Source organism: Lithobates pipiens, unplaced genomic scaffold (genome assembly GCF_037356315.1).
Source record: "Lithobates pipiens isolate NorthernLeopardFrog02 unplaced genomic scaffold, aLitPip1_a1.2 Scaffold_25, whole genome shotgun sequence".
In the NCBI taxonomy this organism is placed as follows: Eukaryota; Metazoa; Chordata; class Amphibia; order Anura; family Ranidae; genus Lithobates; species Lithobates pipiens.
Window position 1 is genome coordinate 4,774,339 of NW_027507787.1, and position 15,940 is coordinate 4,790,278.

The 15,940-nt window shown below is 42.7% G+C and overlaps 1 protein-coding gene across 5 annotated transcripts in view; it reads left to right on the forward strand.

Moving 5' to 3' along the window:
* ZMIZ1 (zinc finger MIZ-type containing 1) overlaps positions 1–15,940 on the forward strand; it is a 466,669-nt gene that overhangs the window by 57,818 nt on the left and 392,911 nt on the right. The gene's annotated exons all lie outside the window — the stretch shown is intronic.

Below are 15,940 nucleotides of genomic sequence, written 5' to 3' on the forward strand. Positions count from 1 at the left end.
CTGATTTTACTGTTTGGGTTGGCTAACACTTTAATTACTAAGTGACCGGAACATAAAATCAGTCTCTGCAAGGTTAAGTACTGTACTCTCTAACAGTCTGGGTCCCTTGCCAGTGCTGATCTTTGGGCATCTCCATAGGCTGGCGTGGGGATGACGTAACTCATGCAGAAGTCGGTCATCCCAGCACACAGGGGCCGTGCCTGCAATTGTTGGCTGAGCTGTGCATGTGCATCTCAGTTTACATGCCGGAGAAGACTGCAAGCAGGCAGGAAGGTGTTATTTTACTACAGAAGGAAGACATTGCATCTCTCTACTGCTATAATAACCAGTCTATTCGCAGACTGTTGTAAAATGCCTTCTGTTCCACTTTAATATTCAGTGGAGGAATTTCCCCCATAATCCCCACCATTCATAAGGAAGTTCTCCTCAGATAAACTCCTGAAAGGATCTCTCTGCTAATATAATGGCCTATCTGGCAGCATAACGACGCAGTCAGTTCTAGAAAGGACTAAAAGACAAATCTCTTCTCAAGGGTAGGCTATATAATGTAAAACTTTTTTTTATCTTTGTAAACCAAGGTCATGGATTAAAAACCAACTACAACATGCGTAGTACGGATAGCACTTTATAGAATGGCAATGTACGTGTTAGAAGGGCTTGTGTCCTTTTAGAGAGCCCTGTCATCGGTGTGATGGTGACGAGCTCTGCACTCGGCACCAAGCCCTCTTCTGCCACTTGTTAGAAGGCTGAGCTTTGGACTACAGAGAGTAGAATGGTGGCCGGTGCCGACTTTCCCTCTCTCTGTCTTCTCAGTTCTGTCCTTCTCCTCCTTGTTCCCTTAGAGAATTGACCAAGCAGATTATAGCAGCAGCGAGTATGCTACTTAGGCAGCTGCCCATGAGGGAGAGGGAATGTTTTGGACGCCAGATCAGATTCTCATTAGGCATTTCCAGTGAGCTGTATAACACACAGTGTGCAAAACCATGGTTAGGGCTCTGGCGGGGGAGAGGAATAAAGAGATCCTAGCAGCTGGAGGAGGCTGAGAGCAAAAGCAGCTTTGCTGTAATTGAAATAAACAAACAAAACACATTTCCAGACATTGGTTATGAGGATATAATAGACGATCTGTGTGTTTGTGCATGTATGATGATGACGCCTACAAAAACCAAAGATGACTAATAGGTGTAGGGAAACGAAGTTTGATATTGGTTCTCTTCTCTAATTACTGTGAGTGAGAGACTTAATACGGAGATAACCGAGGGCTCTGCAGGAATCCTTATGCTGTGACCAGAAATGGGCAAGCTTGGTCACCTAGTAGCTGTTGGTTACATCTGAGGAACCTAGAGCTAAACCATGGCTAGCGGCTGACGCATCAGGGGACGTTGTGTTGAAACTGCTGCAGTGATCTTTCTCTGCAGCGTATGAGTGAGTAGGGTTTATTTATTTATGTATTTATTCACTGTAATTACATACCTGGCATTATAAAACCCTTTTACAGAGTTAATCGATCCATTAACATCCGTTCTTATCTCTCCATGGAGCTTACAATCTCTAAAGCCCCATACACACTATCAGTTTTTCTGCTGAGTTTTTCCTTCAGACTTACCAAAACCATGTAGTAGAAGGGCCTGCCTGATTGCATACAAACTGAAACTCCTAAGGTTTGACCTCATATTACCGTATATACTCGAGTATAAGCCGAGATTTTCAGCCTCTTTTTTGAGGCTGAAAGTGCCCCCCTCGGCTTATACTCGAGTCATCGCCGTCTGACTGCTCGATCAGCGTATCGAGCAGACAGACGGCGGACATACTACAATTCGAAAGCCGCGCCTCCGCCTCCGCCTGTGATAGGCGGAACACTCAATTTCCCAGCAGTCAGTGTTCCGCCTATCACGGACATCCGCTCATCCTCGTACTACGGACGAGGATGAGACGATGTCCGTGATAGGCGGAACACAGGCTGCTGGGAAATTCAGTGTTCCGCCTATCACAGGCGAAGGCGGAGGCGCGGCTTTTGAATTTTAGAATGGCCGCCGAGGCGCCGACGAAGAGCGGCGATCCTGGCAAGGCACGGGACGGAGGCAAGGCACGACACGGGACGGAGGCAAGGAGGCAAGGCACGGCACGGGACGGAGGCAAGGAGGCAAGGCACGGCACGGGACGGAGGGACGGAGGCTCGGGACACAGGCTCGGGACACAGGTAGGCTGGACACACACACACACACACACACACACACACATGGACACACACACACAGGGATGGATGGATGGAGACACACACACACAGGGATGGATGGATACACACACACACAGGGATGGATGGATGGAGACACACACACACAGGGATGGATGGATGGAGACACACACACACAGGGATGGATGGATGGAGACACACACACACAGGGATGGATGGATGGAGACACACACACACAGGGATGGATGGATGGACACACACACACACAGGGATGGATGGATGGATGGACACACACACACACAGGGATGGATGGACGGACACACAGGGATGGACGGACACACAGGGATGGACGGACACACAGGGATGGACGGACACACAGGGATGGACGGACACACACACAGGGATGGACAGGCATGTCTCACCCTCGGCTTATACACGAGTCAATAAGTTTGCCAGTTTTTTTGGGGGTAAATTGGGGGCCTCGGCTTATATTCGGGTCGGCCTATACTCGAGTATATACGGTATATGGTTTTGGTAAATCTGAAGGAAAAACTCAGCAGAAAAACTGGTAGTGTGTATGGGGCTTTAGGCAGCTTTTCTCAACCTTTTAAACACAGAGGAATCCATGAAATAACTTTGTGGTATCGGGGTACCTCTGCTAAAAATGACTAGATTTGTGTGATGGTCAGTGGGAAGAATGCTCCTCACACTTGTCAAGAATTACCCCTGTACAGATAGCTGAAAAGATCATTGGTGTCAGCTTGAACGTCTCTCATTGACCAAGGAACACCCAGCAACCTCTTGGAGGAACCCTAGATTTCCATGGGATCCTGGTGGAGAAACCCTGATCTAAAAACTTTACCAAACTCTCATGAAAATGCTAGGGCCCATTTGGAATCCTGTTCGTTTACGATGTATGTGTTTTTGTATTTTTTTTTTAATTGTGAGAAGAACCGAGTATACCTGAAGGAAATCCATGTAAGCAGCTGAAGAACATACAAACTCCATGCAGATGGTGTCCCTGATGGGATTTTAACCCAGAATAGCAAGGCAACAGTGCTAACTATATGTGATTAATCAGCAGGACAGCTGATTTTGTAATGGTGGTTTTGTGTGAACATTTGCATACAGATCTGTCTAATGGTCCGCAGAGAATCCATGCTTTTCACAAATCCAGGAAAGCCTGATTTATTAATTGGTTTATTGTCTCTAGACTGAATAAATCTGCTCGTATGAATGTGACATTAAGCCCCATAAGCGTTTTTCTGCTCATTCATTCCCTTTACCTGACCGCACCCAACATGCAGAATCCCATTCTTTCTAAGGCTGGATTCACACCTATGGCATTTTTAGTGCTTTTTGCATTTTGCAGATTTGCACTACAGTCCATTTACCATGGTTTCCTATGGAACACGTTCTGAAATGCATATGTGCAAAATGCAAAAAGCACTAAAAATGCATAGGTGTGAATCCAGCCTAAGGCCTCATGCACTCTGGATGTTTTATTTTTTTGCTACTTCTAGGGGCATTTTGGCTTTTTTTTTTTTTTCTTCTGCATCTAAACCCCCCGTGTATTAGGCTGTGTATCCATGTACATGGCATTTAGAGGCGTTTAGTGCCAGTGTGTCCAGCAGTGAAGTTTTGGGAGAAAACGCTTGACGCGTTTAGCTTGCGTGTTAATGCATTTCAATGGCCGCAATAAACTCATGAATTTCTTACATTCAGCCTGTGAGCTAAACAAAAGAAGCCAACTTTATTCCTCCATCCATATTAAACAGCACAGATAGAAAAACCTCAGACTGCTGGCTAGTGAATTCTGAAAGCTGGTGTCACCTGCTATTGGAATATTTAACCTGCGCCTACATTTGATTGGTTGCAAGCGTTGTTCAACTAACATTTTTCTGCCTGACTTCTTAATTTTTTTGTATCTATAAAGGGAGGGGAAAAAATTTTTTTGGACTGCAGTTGCACTAAACCAGTCTTGTTTTTTTTATAAAAGATCTCTTCTTTTGGCACGATAGAATTGTTTTATCTAAAGCCGCAAGAATATTTGTCTTCTCAAATTGGTTTTCTCATCACTATTGCTGACTATTTAGCCACCATGTAATGCACAGAAGCTAACACTGAATGCATGTATTTTTTTTATTGTCCGCCTTTCACTAGACAAGTAAAAGCGTTTTACCGATTAGCTCTGCTGGCTCAAGACTGTGTTTAGATGCAAAACACTGCATGGAGTTCAATTTGGGTCAAAATACTCTTTCAAGCAATAATGTGCCTACAGCATTAAAAGTCTGCTGCAAGGATCTTCCAGCATGCTGTTCTTTAACTGCTGACTTTTTAAAAAAAAGTTTTTGGGGGAAGACTGGAGCAACTCCTCTTTAAACTGAGAGTAAACTCCCATGTATGATGATGATGATGATGATGATGATGATGATGATGATGATGATAATAAAAAAAAAAAATATATATATATATATATATATATATATATATATATATATATAATTTATTAATATATATATATATATATATATATTAATATATATAATTTATTAATATATATATATAATTTATTATTAATATATAATTTATTATTATTAATATATATATATATATATATATATATATATATATATATATATATATATATATATATATATATTTTTTTTTTTCATATAAGTGAGCCTATAATAAGGCTTACCTTTTTAAGCAGTGGCAGAATTATCAGGGTTGCAACAGTCGCACTTGAGACTAGCCCTGTAGGTCTCCACCACTGCAGGGGGGGCCAGCCGACTGCCCATTTGTCAGTGAGAAGGGCTGCCCGCCACCTGAAGGGCCCATCTGAAACATCTGCTGAGAGACTGTGTGTGTGTGTGGACCACCCTGACCAGAGACAGAGATAATGTAGGAAGGCAGGGCAGACACTGAAAAATAAAGTCAGCACAGACCAATCGCTTCGTGATTTCTTGCACTGGCGCCCCGAAGTTTCTAGTTGCGCATCTGCCTGTAAATACTGTAAATCTCTCCTAAATGTGCACCATTTGGGAGATATTTACTTTAGATGCAGCTAGTGACATCATTGACGCATGCGTTTTGAAGGAACGTCATATCCATGCCATTCCTTCAGAGTCGTGCCATAAGCAGCAACTCCCAAGAGCATCGCCGGCTCAGCCAGTCAGATGGCTGAAGACCGCGAACATGGAAAAAAGACTAGGTAAAGATGGAAGCGCCTTCAGCGCAGCTGGAGGGCTTTGTTTTCAGGTAAGTCTGTCAGAATGTGCTAGCATGCGATGCATACTAGCACATTATGACTTACAGTGATATTAAAGCCTTTTTTTTTAAAACACAAACACATTATACTTACCTGCTTTGTGCAATGGTTTTGCACAGAGCTGCCCAGATTCTCCTCTTCTTGGGTCCCATGCCGGCGCTCTTGGCCCCTTCCCCCCTGGGTGCCCCCACAGCAACAGCTTGTTCTAGGGGGCACACAAGCAGGCGCACTCTGGAACGGCGGCGCTGTGTGTCCATTTACACACACAAAGCTGCTACTCTGCCCCACCCCCTCGTCTGCTGATTGGCTCACTGGCTGCGATTGACAGCAATGGGAGGCAATGACTCCCGCTGCTGCCAAAAGCCAATCAGGAGTGCGAGTCCCCAGAGAGACCAGGCTCTGCGTGTATTGGGGGGAGCTGGTGGGCAACTGCACACAGGTTTTTTACCGTCATGCATTCTATGCAAGACGGTAAAAATCTTTGTGTCTTTACAACCACTTTCAATTGCCCAGGGCCCTATTATTTATTTATTTTTATGTATTTATTTATTTAGGGATGCGGTTTACTTACTACCGCTTAAGGCTCGGTTCACACCAGACGCGGCACGACTTGCCGCGCCGCGACCTGACAAGTCGCCCCCGTTCTGTCCTACGGAACCGTTCTAGTAGGAGCGACTCGAGTCGCTCCGACTTAGAAAAAAGGTTCCTGTACTACTTTTGTGGCGACTTCGGGCGACTTGCATTGACTTCTATACAGAAGTCATTTTGCAAGTCGCCGCGTCCTGTGTGAGCCGAGCCTTAAGTTTTTTACCAGCTAACTACCAAGTGATCATTTTTAAAATTGGTGCCCTCGCTCTGTTGCATAGGTCCTCAAACTTCTAAGTAGTGTAACAGGGACTTTTGCTTGTCAATGTAATTTTGCCAAGACTGTTCTGGTTCTAAAAGATGCGTTTATTTTTTAAAAAGTGTTGTAAGTACCAAGCAGTAAATACCCTTTTAGAGGCTTTCTCATGTACCCCAGGAGTTGCGATTCCTGGGCTGCTGTAATTTGCCAAATTTGCCATTTCATAATGGTGTCAGTGACTGATCATTTTGATTGAAGCCAGCAACAGGCTACTTTCACCCCAGGGCTGTCCCGCGTAAGCGGTATAGCGCTGATTTAGCAGTGCTTTACTATTGTCTTAGCAGCACTTTTTGGCTTCTAGCGGGACACTTTTAACCGGCCGAAAAAAGGGTTAAAACTGCCTGTGTTTCAGCACTTCCGAATCGCTTTATGGCACTTTGGAAATCACCCCAAAGATGCAGCTTGCGGGGCTTTTTTTCCCATCCAGTGTGAAAGCACAGGGGTGGCATAGGAAGTGGTTTTCAGGCAAGCCTTAAAGTGGTATTAAACCCAAAACCAAACATTTTATTCTATTTCAGCCCACCAGTTCTTAGATGTAATGGCTGCATTTGTTTTCTTTTTTAGGCTGAGTTTGTTTTGTTTTTCGCTTGGTAATCCAGCCAGTAAATCAGGTATTTCAAAAGTGCAAGCTCTTTTGCAGCTGTAGAAGTTAGAGATGAGACAAAGCTTTTTATCACTGGCTGGGTTGCTTTGAATGATCTGATTTTATTTATGTAATGCTGTTTTAGCTGGAGTGCATCTTAATCTGCTATTATATCTACCACTCCCATCTCCCAGATTGACAATGCTGCTGTCCAAATGTCCCCTGTGCTCCTTCATTCAGAGTGGGGGCATGCTAATACAGGAGGTGTTACTGGCCAGATCACCAGGTAAAAACAGGGAGGGGGTGGGGGAAGAAGACTAAGGCTGGGTTCACACATTTGCAAATTGGATGCGGATTTCCCAGCATCCAATTCACATGACAGGAGACTGACTCTTAATGGAGCCGGTACACACAGCTCTGAGGCAGCCTGCGGTCTGCACTTAAATGGGGTCCTGTACATCTTTTTGGTTCCGATTCAGTTGCCAATTCCTGCTAAAATCTGCATCTGAAATGGTGAACAGGGGCACACCGGACCCCATTCTCTAAGCCGTAGCTGCAGCATATGTGAACGGAGCTTAAACAAAGAAAACGAATGCAGCCACCACATCCAATGGTTTGTAAGCTGCAACACGTTGCATTCTGGGTTCTGGCTTCTGGGTTTAATATTGCCTTAAGCCCCCCAGTCACACATTTTCTGCACGTTACTATGCTCAGCATGCAGAATATTTTTATTTTTTGTCCCTCTTTAGCTTGGTATGTTTTTTTTTTTTTTTTTTTTTGTGTGTGTGTATTTTGGCCCCATAGTCTTCAAAAGGAGTGTCTGTGAATGTGCGGCAGACTTCTTTTATTTATTTATTATGCCTCTAGAACTCCTCTCCTCCTGTAGAACTCCTCTCCTCCACTTGCTCAGCTCAGGAAACCAATGCCTGAACTTTGATTCTTGTGCAAAATCGTTTGTAAAACGTCCGGAAAAAAAAAAATACTTCAAAATCACAAGGAAACGCTCTTCTCAGGTGTGAATGCAGGCTGTCCGTGCTTTTTATTTTATTTTTAATTTTTTTTAACTCGATGGATATGCAGGTCTATTCACATCGATGCTCAATGCACATTTGTATGTATTTCCATTGATTTCAGCAAAAAAAATATGAGCCGTGAATAAACGAGGCTAGGGCGACACGGACCATTCAATCTCTTTATTACTGAAAGATTAATCTGACGGTTATCTGATTAATATTGCATGGATTTCAGTGCAATGCACATGTGGCGCCTGGCAATGAGCGGTTAAGTCTCTCACTAGCAAAGAGATTTAATCACCAGTATGGCTTTCATGAGAGTGTGAAGGCAGCCTAAAGCTGGCGTTCTGCCGAGAACTGTCCCCCATCGGATTGTGTCCGCCTCGTACTGCACAGGCGCAGCGCTTGCGCAGTACGGAGGACAAGGAGACGCCGAAAGTCTCCGAAGATGAACGGCACCTGCACACTTAATAGTACCTTCTTCCCTGAGTCTAGGTTGAAGCCCCACCATCCAAGTGGACATAGGGTTGCTCATAGTAACGGGGCCCCTCGTGGGCTCACTTCGCTCCCCACGCTTCGGGCACGGCCTCGCTTCGCTCGTCAATTTTTAATTCTAACTCTATGTCCACTTGGATGGTGGGGATTGAACCTGGACTCAGTGTGCAGGCGCCGTTCAACTTCGGAGACTTTTGGCGTCTCCTTGTCCTCCGTACTGCGCAAGCGCAGCACAGGGCGGACACTATCTGATGGGGGACAGATCTCGACAAGACACCAGCAACAGAAATCGGTTTTTCCTTCCTGCAACCACTGTCTGTGGTGTTGGGGGAATCCCTGTCACGGAGCCATTGTGTTCTCCCAGCGGGGGGAGCCGTCCCCGCTGGTAAAACAGTGATAGCGGCTATAATAGCCGCTAGCAATAGTCACATGTAAAATCCAACAGGCTGGTTGTACTTAAGCTGCTCTATCAACTGGTATATATTCAGCCTGCCCATAGATTGTTTGTTTGAATCTCAGCTGGACCCTACTGAACCAGCCGAGATTCAAACGATCTATGGCTGCCTTAAGGCAGGCAATACCGTGATGCAGTTGAACGAAAAAATGATCAGATCCCCCCCATCACACAATCGAGGTGTATGGGGGAATCCTTCCTACTATGGTATTGTATTCTGACCGTGGGGACCCTTCCCTGCCATTAGAGTACAATGATCAGGGCTGCTCGCTGAATATTTGAGAAAAACACGAAAGTCTGGTTGTAGACAAGTCAATCGATAGCCTGCCTATACATGGTTTGAAATAGTCGGTCCCTGCTGAACCTACTAAATTGGTATCAATGTATGGCCAGCTTAAAGCCTTATATGGTTGAGTATATTTCACAAGGTTTATTTTTGAGTTTATATTGTGGAAATTCGAACGGTAAGGAAGGAATACGTATTATAGGATATCCTCTTCGCACCGGTGCCTCCCGGCCCTTAATGAGGTTTATGACACCGGGAGGTGGGGCGGGGCTTAATACCACGTGATCGCCATGATTTGCTGTCACGTGATCCAAAAAGCTCCTGATTTCAAGGAGCAATTCAGAGCTCTTGGTCAGGCGACGGTAAATGTGCTGGGAGCATGCCGCGCACTCACTCTCGGTGCGCGTAGTTACAGCAATTTACGCAAAAGTGCGGCCCCTCTATGCTAAGGACCAGGTGCAGAGAAGCCGCATAATTGTGTGCGTCCGGCACCAAGGGGTTAAAAGAGAAGTGTGAAGCTTTAAAAATAAAATAAACAGTCATACTCTCCTATATAAATACAGCATCACACCCCCTCCCCCCCCCTCTACACTGAGAACTGAGAAATCAAAGGCCATTGATTGCTCCGTTCTCGGGTCTGAGTGGAGTCCTGGAGACGCTGAGCCAGCTGCTGGTCAGGCACCTGGGCGGATCCCAACATTATTGTCTGGATTAGGGATGAGCTCAGGCGTGTTCTCATGGAACACGTGCAGAGCCCGCCAGGAAGTTGGCGCAGCGCTAATCACAGGCAGTGAGACATTGCCCGGATGTGCGGCTGCAGAGATTGGGCAATGTCTCACTGCCTGTGATTAGCGCTGCACCAACTTCCTGGCGGGCTCTGCACGTGTTCCATGAGAACACGCCTGAGCTCATCCTTAGTCTGGATCCCTGCAGAGCCTGGACCAGCTCTGTGAAGTCAAGCCTGCTGTCGCCTGGATCTGAGTCACAGGAGTGTCTAGTCCACTGAAGACTCATCTGTGGAGGTGGCCTTTCCAGGATCATGCTGGTTACATCTAAGCAGCTTTCCTTAGCCCTCTCAAATGCAGAACAATAACCTCTTTTTGCTAATATGATATCCTGTCAATGGCTTTGTGCAATTTTTCTATGAGTTATTGCTGGATGGTAGAAATCCTCATCGACCCTCCAGGAAAATCGGGAGAATTTGCGAATCAGGGCTGAGAATGGCGCGTGTGCGCATCGCCTGGCCATGAATTGTGTGCTCAGGGATGAGAGCAGGAAGGAAGGAAGAGGTCTGAAGACTGGAAGTGGGAATGAAAGGACATTCTCCCCCAGGGAAGGTGGGGAAATGGAAAGGTGGAGGGGGGAGGAGAGCGCTCTGGAAGAATAGCTCTGTCATTAGCATCAGCTGATATCTGGAGGGGAGAGAGTGCCTGGAGCTCAGGGGGGGCAGGGTGAGAATTTGTTTGTGTGTGTCTGTGTCCAAATAAAGCTAATGTTTGCCAATGATGTTTACTATTTTAGTCTATTCCGCTAAAGGGGAAGCACAAAGGCTTAGACTTGTCACAGCGAAGTCTTCCCATACACACAAGACAAATATGAGGCCTACAGAGCGCTGTATGAAAGATTTGTTTTCTATTTTATTTCACTTTATTTGTACATATATTTCAATATTTTATTTTGGTGTGTTTATGGTTTTATTTATTTTTATATATTTTTTAAATATGATTATACATGAATTCTATAGTGCCAATAGGTGTTTTTTTATTACATTTTTTTATGATTATACATGAATTCTATAGTTGGTGCCAGTAGTTTTTATTTTATTTTTTATATATATATATATATATATATATATATATATGTATGTATATATATATATGTGTATGTATGATCATACATGAATTCCATAGTGCCAATAGGTTCAATAGGTTTTTTATTTTTTATATATATATATATATAGAAAAAAATATATATACATGAATTCTATAGTGCCAATAGGTGTGTATATATAGTTAGTGCCAGTAGGGTTTTTTTTTTTTTTAATATATATGATCATACATGAATTCTATAGTGCCAATAGGTGTGTGTGTGTGTGTGTGTGTGTGTGTGTGTATGTATGTATGTGTATATATATATATATATATATATATATATATATATATATATATATAAAATAAACCCTACTGGCACTAACTATATATACACACCTATTGGCAGCACTATAGAGTTCATGTGTATATATATTTTTTTTATTTTTCTTATATATATATATATATATATATATATATATATATATATATATATATATATATATATATATATATATACATACATGAATTCTATAGTGCCAATAGGTGTGTGTGTGTGTGTTTGTTTTTTTTTTTTTGTTTTTTTTTTTTTTAATGATTATACATGAATTCTATAGTTGGTGCCAATATGGTTATATATACATACATACATATACATGAATTCTATTGTGCCAATAGGTATATGTGTGTGTGTGTGTGTGTGTGTGTGTAATATATATATATACACATGAATTCTATAGTGCCAATAGGTGTGTGTGTGTATGTATATATGTGTGTAATATATATATATATATATATATATATATATATATATATATATATATATATATATATAATATTTTTTTTATATAGTGTGGCAATAGGTTTTTTTATTAAATTTTTTGGCAGAAAATGCTACAGCTCTGCAATTATTTTTTTGCAGAATTTTTCTGTTGTAAGACACCTGTCACGAGAGAACACAGAGGCCAACATTTTTCCAAAAAATGCTGGTTTCCTGGCTGCCATTGCGATATTATGAGCTACTAACCCTAATCATAGATGCCCTTTTTTTATCCTGCTTTGTTGCGGTTTCCCTGCAGCATGGGAGCAGTGCAGTGTTAATTTTGCTGACTAAAACATTTTAGTTGACTGACTTAATACTATTTTAGTCGACTAAAACATGGCTAGAACTAAAATGGCATTTTAGCCAAAGGACTAAAATGGGGCTAAAACTAAAATGCAACTTTAGTCAAAAGACGAAGACTAAAACGGACTAAATTGAAGACCAAATTGAAATTTTGACGTCAAAATGAACACTGGTCTGTAGCGCATGTTCATACCTGAATACCATAAATAACGTATTCAATTTTTCACTCCAGCAGTATATAATGAGTTTGGAAATTGTAAAGAAATGCTTAAGTAATGTATTCGTTTTTCTACCCATTTAGATTTTAGTCGACTAAAATGTCATGGAGATTTAGTTGACTAAATATGACCAAAACAATTGCAGAAGACTAAAATGGGACTAAGGACTAAAATGGCATTTTAGTCCTAAGAATAAATCGAAATTTGCTGCCAAAATGAATGCTGGTGCAGAGTGTGCCTGCGGTTTTTGGCCATGTTGCATGCGCTTTTCCATAGACTTCCAGTAGATTGGTGCAGTTTTGGTGTTTTTCTGAAAACATCTGATCTACTGAAATTCTATGGTAAAGCTTGGGTAACCCGCACGAAAACGGTGGGTATGCTGTTCTGCACCCACACTACAGGGAAGCCATGGAGAATCCGTGTGAAAGAAGCCCAAGTATGTGAAGGAATGACTGAAACTAGAAAAGAAGAGCCTGGGAACTTGCAATTCCAGGAGGTTAGAAATGAAGGTCCTCCATGTTTGTCACATGACAGGTTAACTTCCGTGGCCAGTTTAAACTTTTGTGCTGCTGTAACATGCACAATATGCTTTGCTGCATTGCGGTGACATTTATTTTGCATGGATGGAACCCGATGACCTAAGGAAGTGTGTTGGCTTTGTAGGCCCCGCAAAACGTGGTGTATTACTGTTGGGTACAATTTTATCATATTGGGGAGCGTTGTCACCCTATCCATTCGTTACAATGGGCTGCCTTAACATAATGGGCATGTGTTAACACGCCACACAGAAGTAAAGCCTAGTAAACCCGGGGTGAATGTCAGCTGCCCGACATTGGGCACATGTGTATGGCAGCCAGTCTGGCGCATTACCAAAAAAGGTCTGCTGACCTGCTCACGATCAGCGCTCTCAGCCAATAGCGTGTTCTGGTCCCTGTCAGAACAAAATAGAACAGCAGGGAAGGTTACTGTACTAACATTGGGGTGTTAGTACAGCGGCTCCAACCTGAGCTGTCAGTTATTTGTTTTTGTTTTTTTGTATTCAACCACCCGGGCGAAAAAAAAAAAAAAAAAACGAGTGGTGTACACTAGGCTTTACTAGGCCCTCAAAGTCACATGATGAATGGTACATTCAGTCTATGGATATAAAATCATTTGACAGGTAGTGAGGAGGTCTTGTATCTCACCTCCTAACCTCTTGCTTTAACACCTTGAAACTCGCCCTAGTGCGCCTCAACTGCGTCCATTTTATGCACTGCTGTGCAAGGCGTTGAGGCATATGTTACGCCCCCTGCTGCCTCTGTGGCATAAGGAGGACCAGTCTGGGGGCACCACCCAAGTGTAAATGAGGCCCAAATCTCATCTTATTGAAACTGTATTGGCTCTTTATTTTGTAAAGCTGTGCAGAGTTCTTCACACTCTATAAATTCTGTATTATAATACTATATTAAAACATGTAAATAACCCATACAGTTCTTGAGCTGTGATATTCCCATAACCTCCAGTTCTTTGTATGTTTGTTTTTTTTTGTATTTTTTTTATTATTATTTATTTTATGTTTTTTTTTTTTTTATTGCTTTATATATGCCCAGATTCTCATCTGACTGTACCAAAATCAGATGTATTCAGTAATAATTTGACACGGTGAATGAGCTAGTTAAAATTCAAGTGTTTCTTATGATAATTTGCATGTACTGCTAGGGAACAGATACACACCGATGCTTGTGAGTAAAATCTGTCGGTGTGATAGAACCGTTCTGTAATTTAGCACCCTAAACCATTTGTGTTTTAGGACCATCCGCTAAGCCACAGAAGCAGATATGTGTTTTTTTTTGTGCACAGCCGTAAAGAGGTAATAAGATCTCCCCAGATCACCATAAATTGCTTGAGTTTGCAGGAATACATTTTCACCTCGCTAGGATTCTGAACCGTCTTTTGTAGTCTTTTGTATCGTTGCTTCAGGTTGTAAGGCCAGCGATGGCTCACAAGGACGTTGAGCAGATGCAGGCACTAGAAGTCCATCTAGGTGAATAGTGGGTTCCCGGAACTCGTAAATCAATCCTATATGGAGAGAGTCAGCAGTCAACTGTACTTTAACAAGTAGTAGAATCCAAACAAACGGATATGGTGAAATACTCTTACCAGAGTTGGTGGACCTGTATGTCAGCGACACCAGAGATCTTACAGGCAGGGCCATGCCGACTTCCTGGCGGGCTCTGCACGTGGACCATGCAAACACGCCGGGGCTCATCCCTACCGGTAGTTTTCTGTACTGTCAGCATTGAATGGATAAAAAAGTCTTTCTTTTCTTTCTTTTTTTTTTTTTTCCATAAAATAATAATGTGATATGGCGTGTATGTGTATGTGCTCCATTGGCAAAGTATGAAGTTTATTGATTAGTTCCAGGGCTTCTGCTTTCTCTTTTTTTCTCTATAAACTTTCAAAGAGAACTCCAAGCAAATCACTTAATACACAGTTTAAAGAGGGATTCCACCAAAAAAAAAAAATATTAAAAGCCAGCAGCTATAAATACTACAACTGCTGACTTTTAATAAATGGACACTCGCCTGTCCCGGGTTCCAGCGATGCCGAGGCCGATCGCTCGGCTCTCGGCTGCTGTCGCCACCATTCTAGGTGAGGGAATCAGGAAGTGAAGCGAATCGGCTTCACTTCCCGGTTCCCTACTGCGCATGCGCGAGCCGCGCCGCACAATAGGAAATCTCCGCGCTGTCACTGGGACCCGTGTGTGTCCCAGCAGACAGCGCGGCAGGGCAGGAAATGGCGTAGACTCCCACGGGAGTCTATGCCCGGAAGTGGGTGAAAATACCTGTCTTTGACAGGTATCTCCACCCCCCTCCCCCCTGAAAGGTGTCAATTGTGACACCAGAGGGGGGGGAGGGATCCGATCAGCGGAGGTTCCACTTTAGGGTGGAATCCCGCTTTAAGGCCTCATGCACACCTATGCATTTTTAGTGCCTTTTGCATTTTGCAGATTTGCACTATAGAACGTGTTCCATAGGAAACCATGGTGCATGGACTGTAGTGCAAATCTGCAAAATGCAAAAAGCACTAAAAAATGCACGCTTTAACAGGTGATCAAGGCAGACCCATTAAAGGCATCATTATTCATGGCAATGATCATTTAGCTGTCAGATTAGGATAATGTCTAATAAGATTCGGCCTTCACTACTATTATAATGAAGTAACTTGGGTCCACTGTACAGGTTATTGAAGTCTTTAGATGAGTAGGTAGTATAGTATAGCATCATTTTTGGGTTATTGTTGCCATGTTAACCATAAATATTTTTTTATTGGAATTTTGCATTCTTGCTTCCATATTTTTATTTCTTCAATAAATAGTGGGAGTGCTTGGTATGATCTTTCTACCCCTGTTTTAACTGATGTCAGATATCCCAAAGCAGAGTGCAGGGGAGTAGCCCTGCTTTGCTCAGAATTTAAGAAGTAAGCAAATATGGCTGCCACACACAAATTATATCATTGCAACTTATGTTTCCAAACAATAAAAAATAATATATATATATATATATATATATATATATATATATATATATATATATATATATATATATA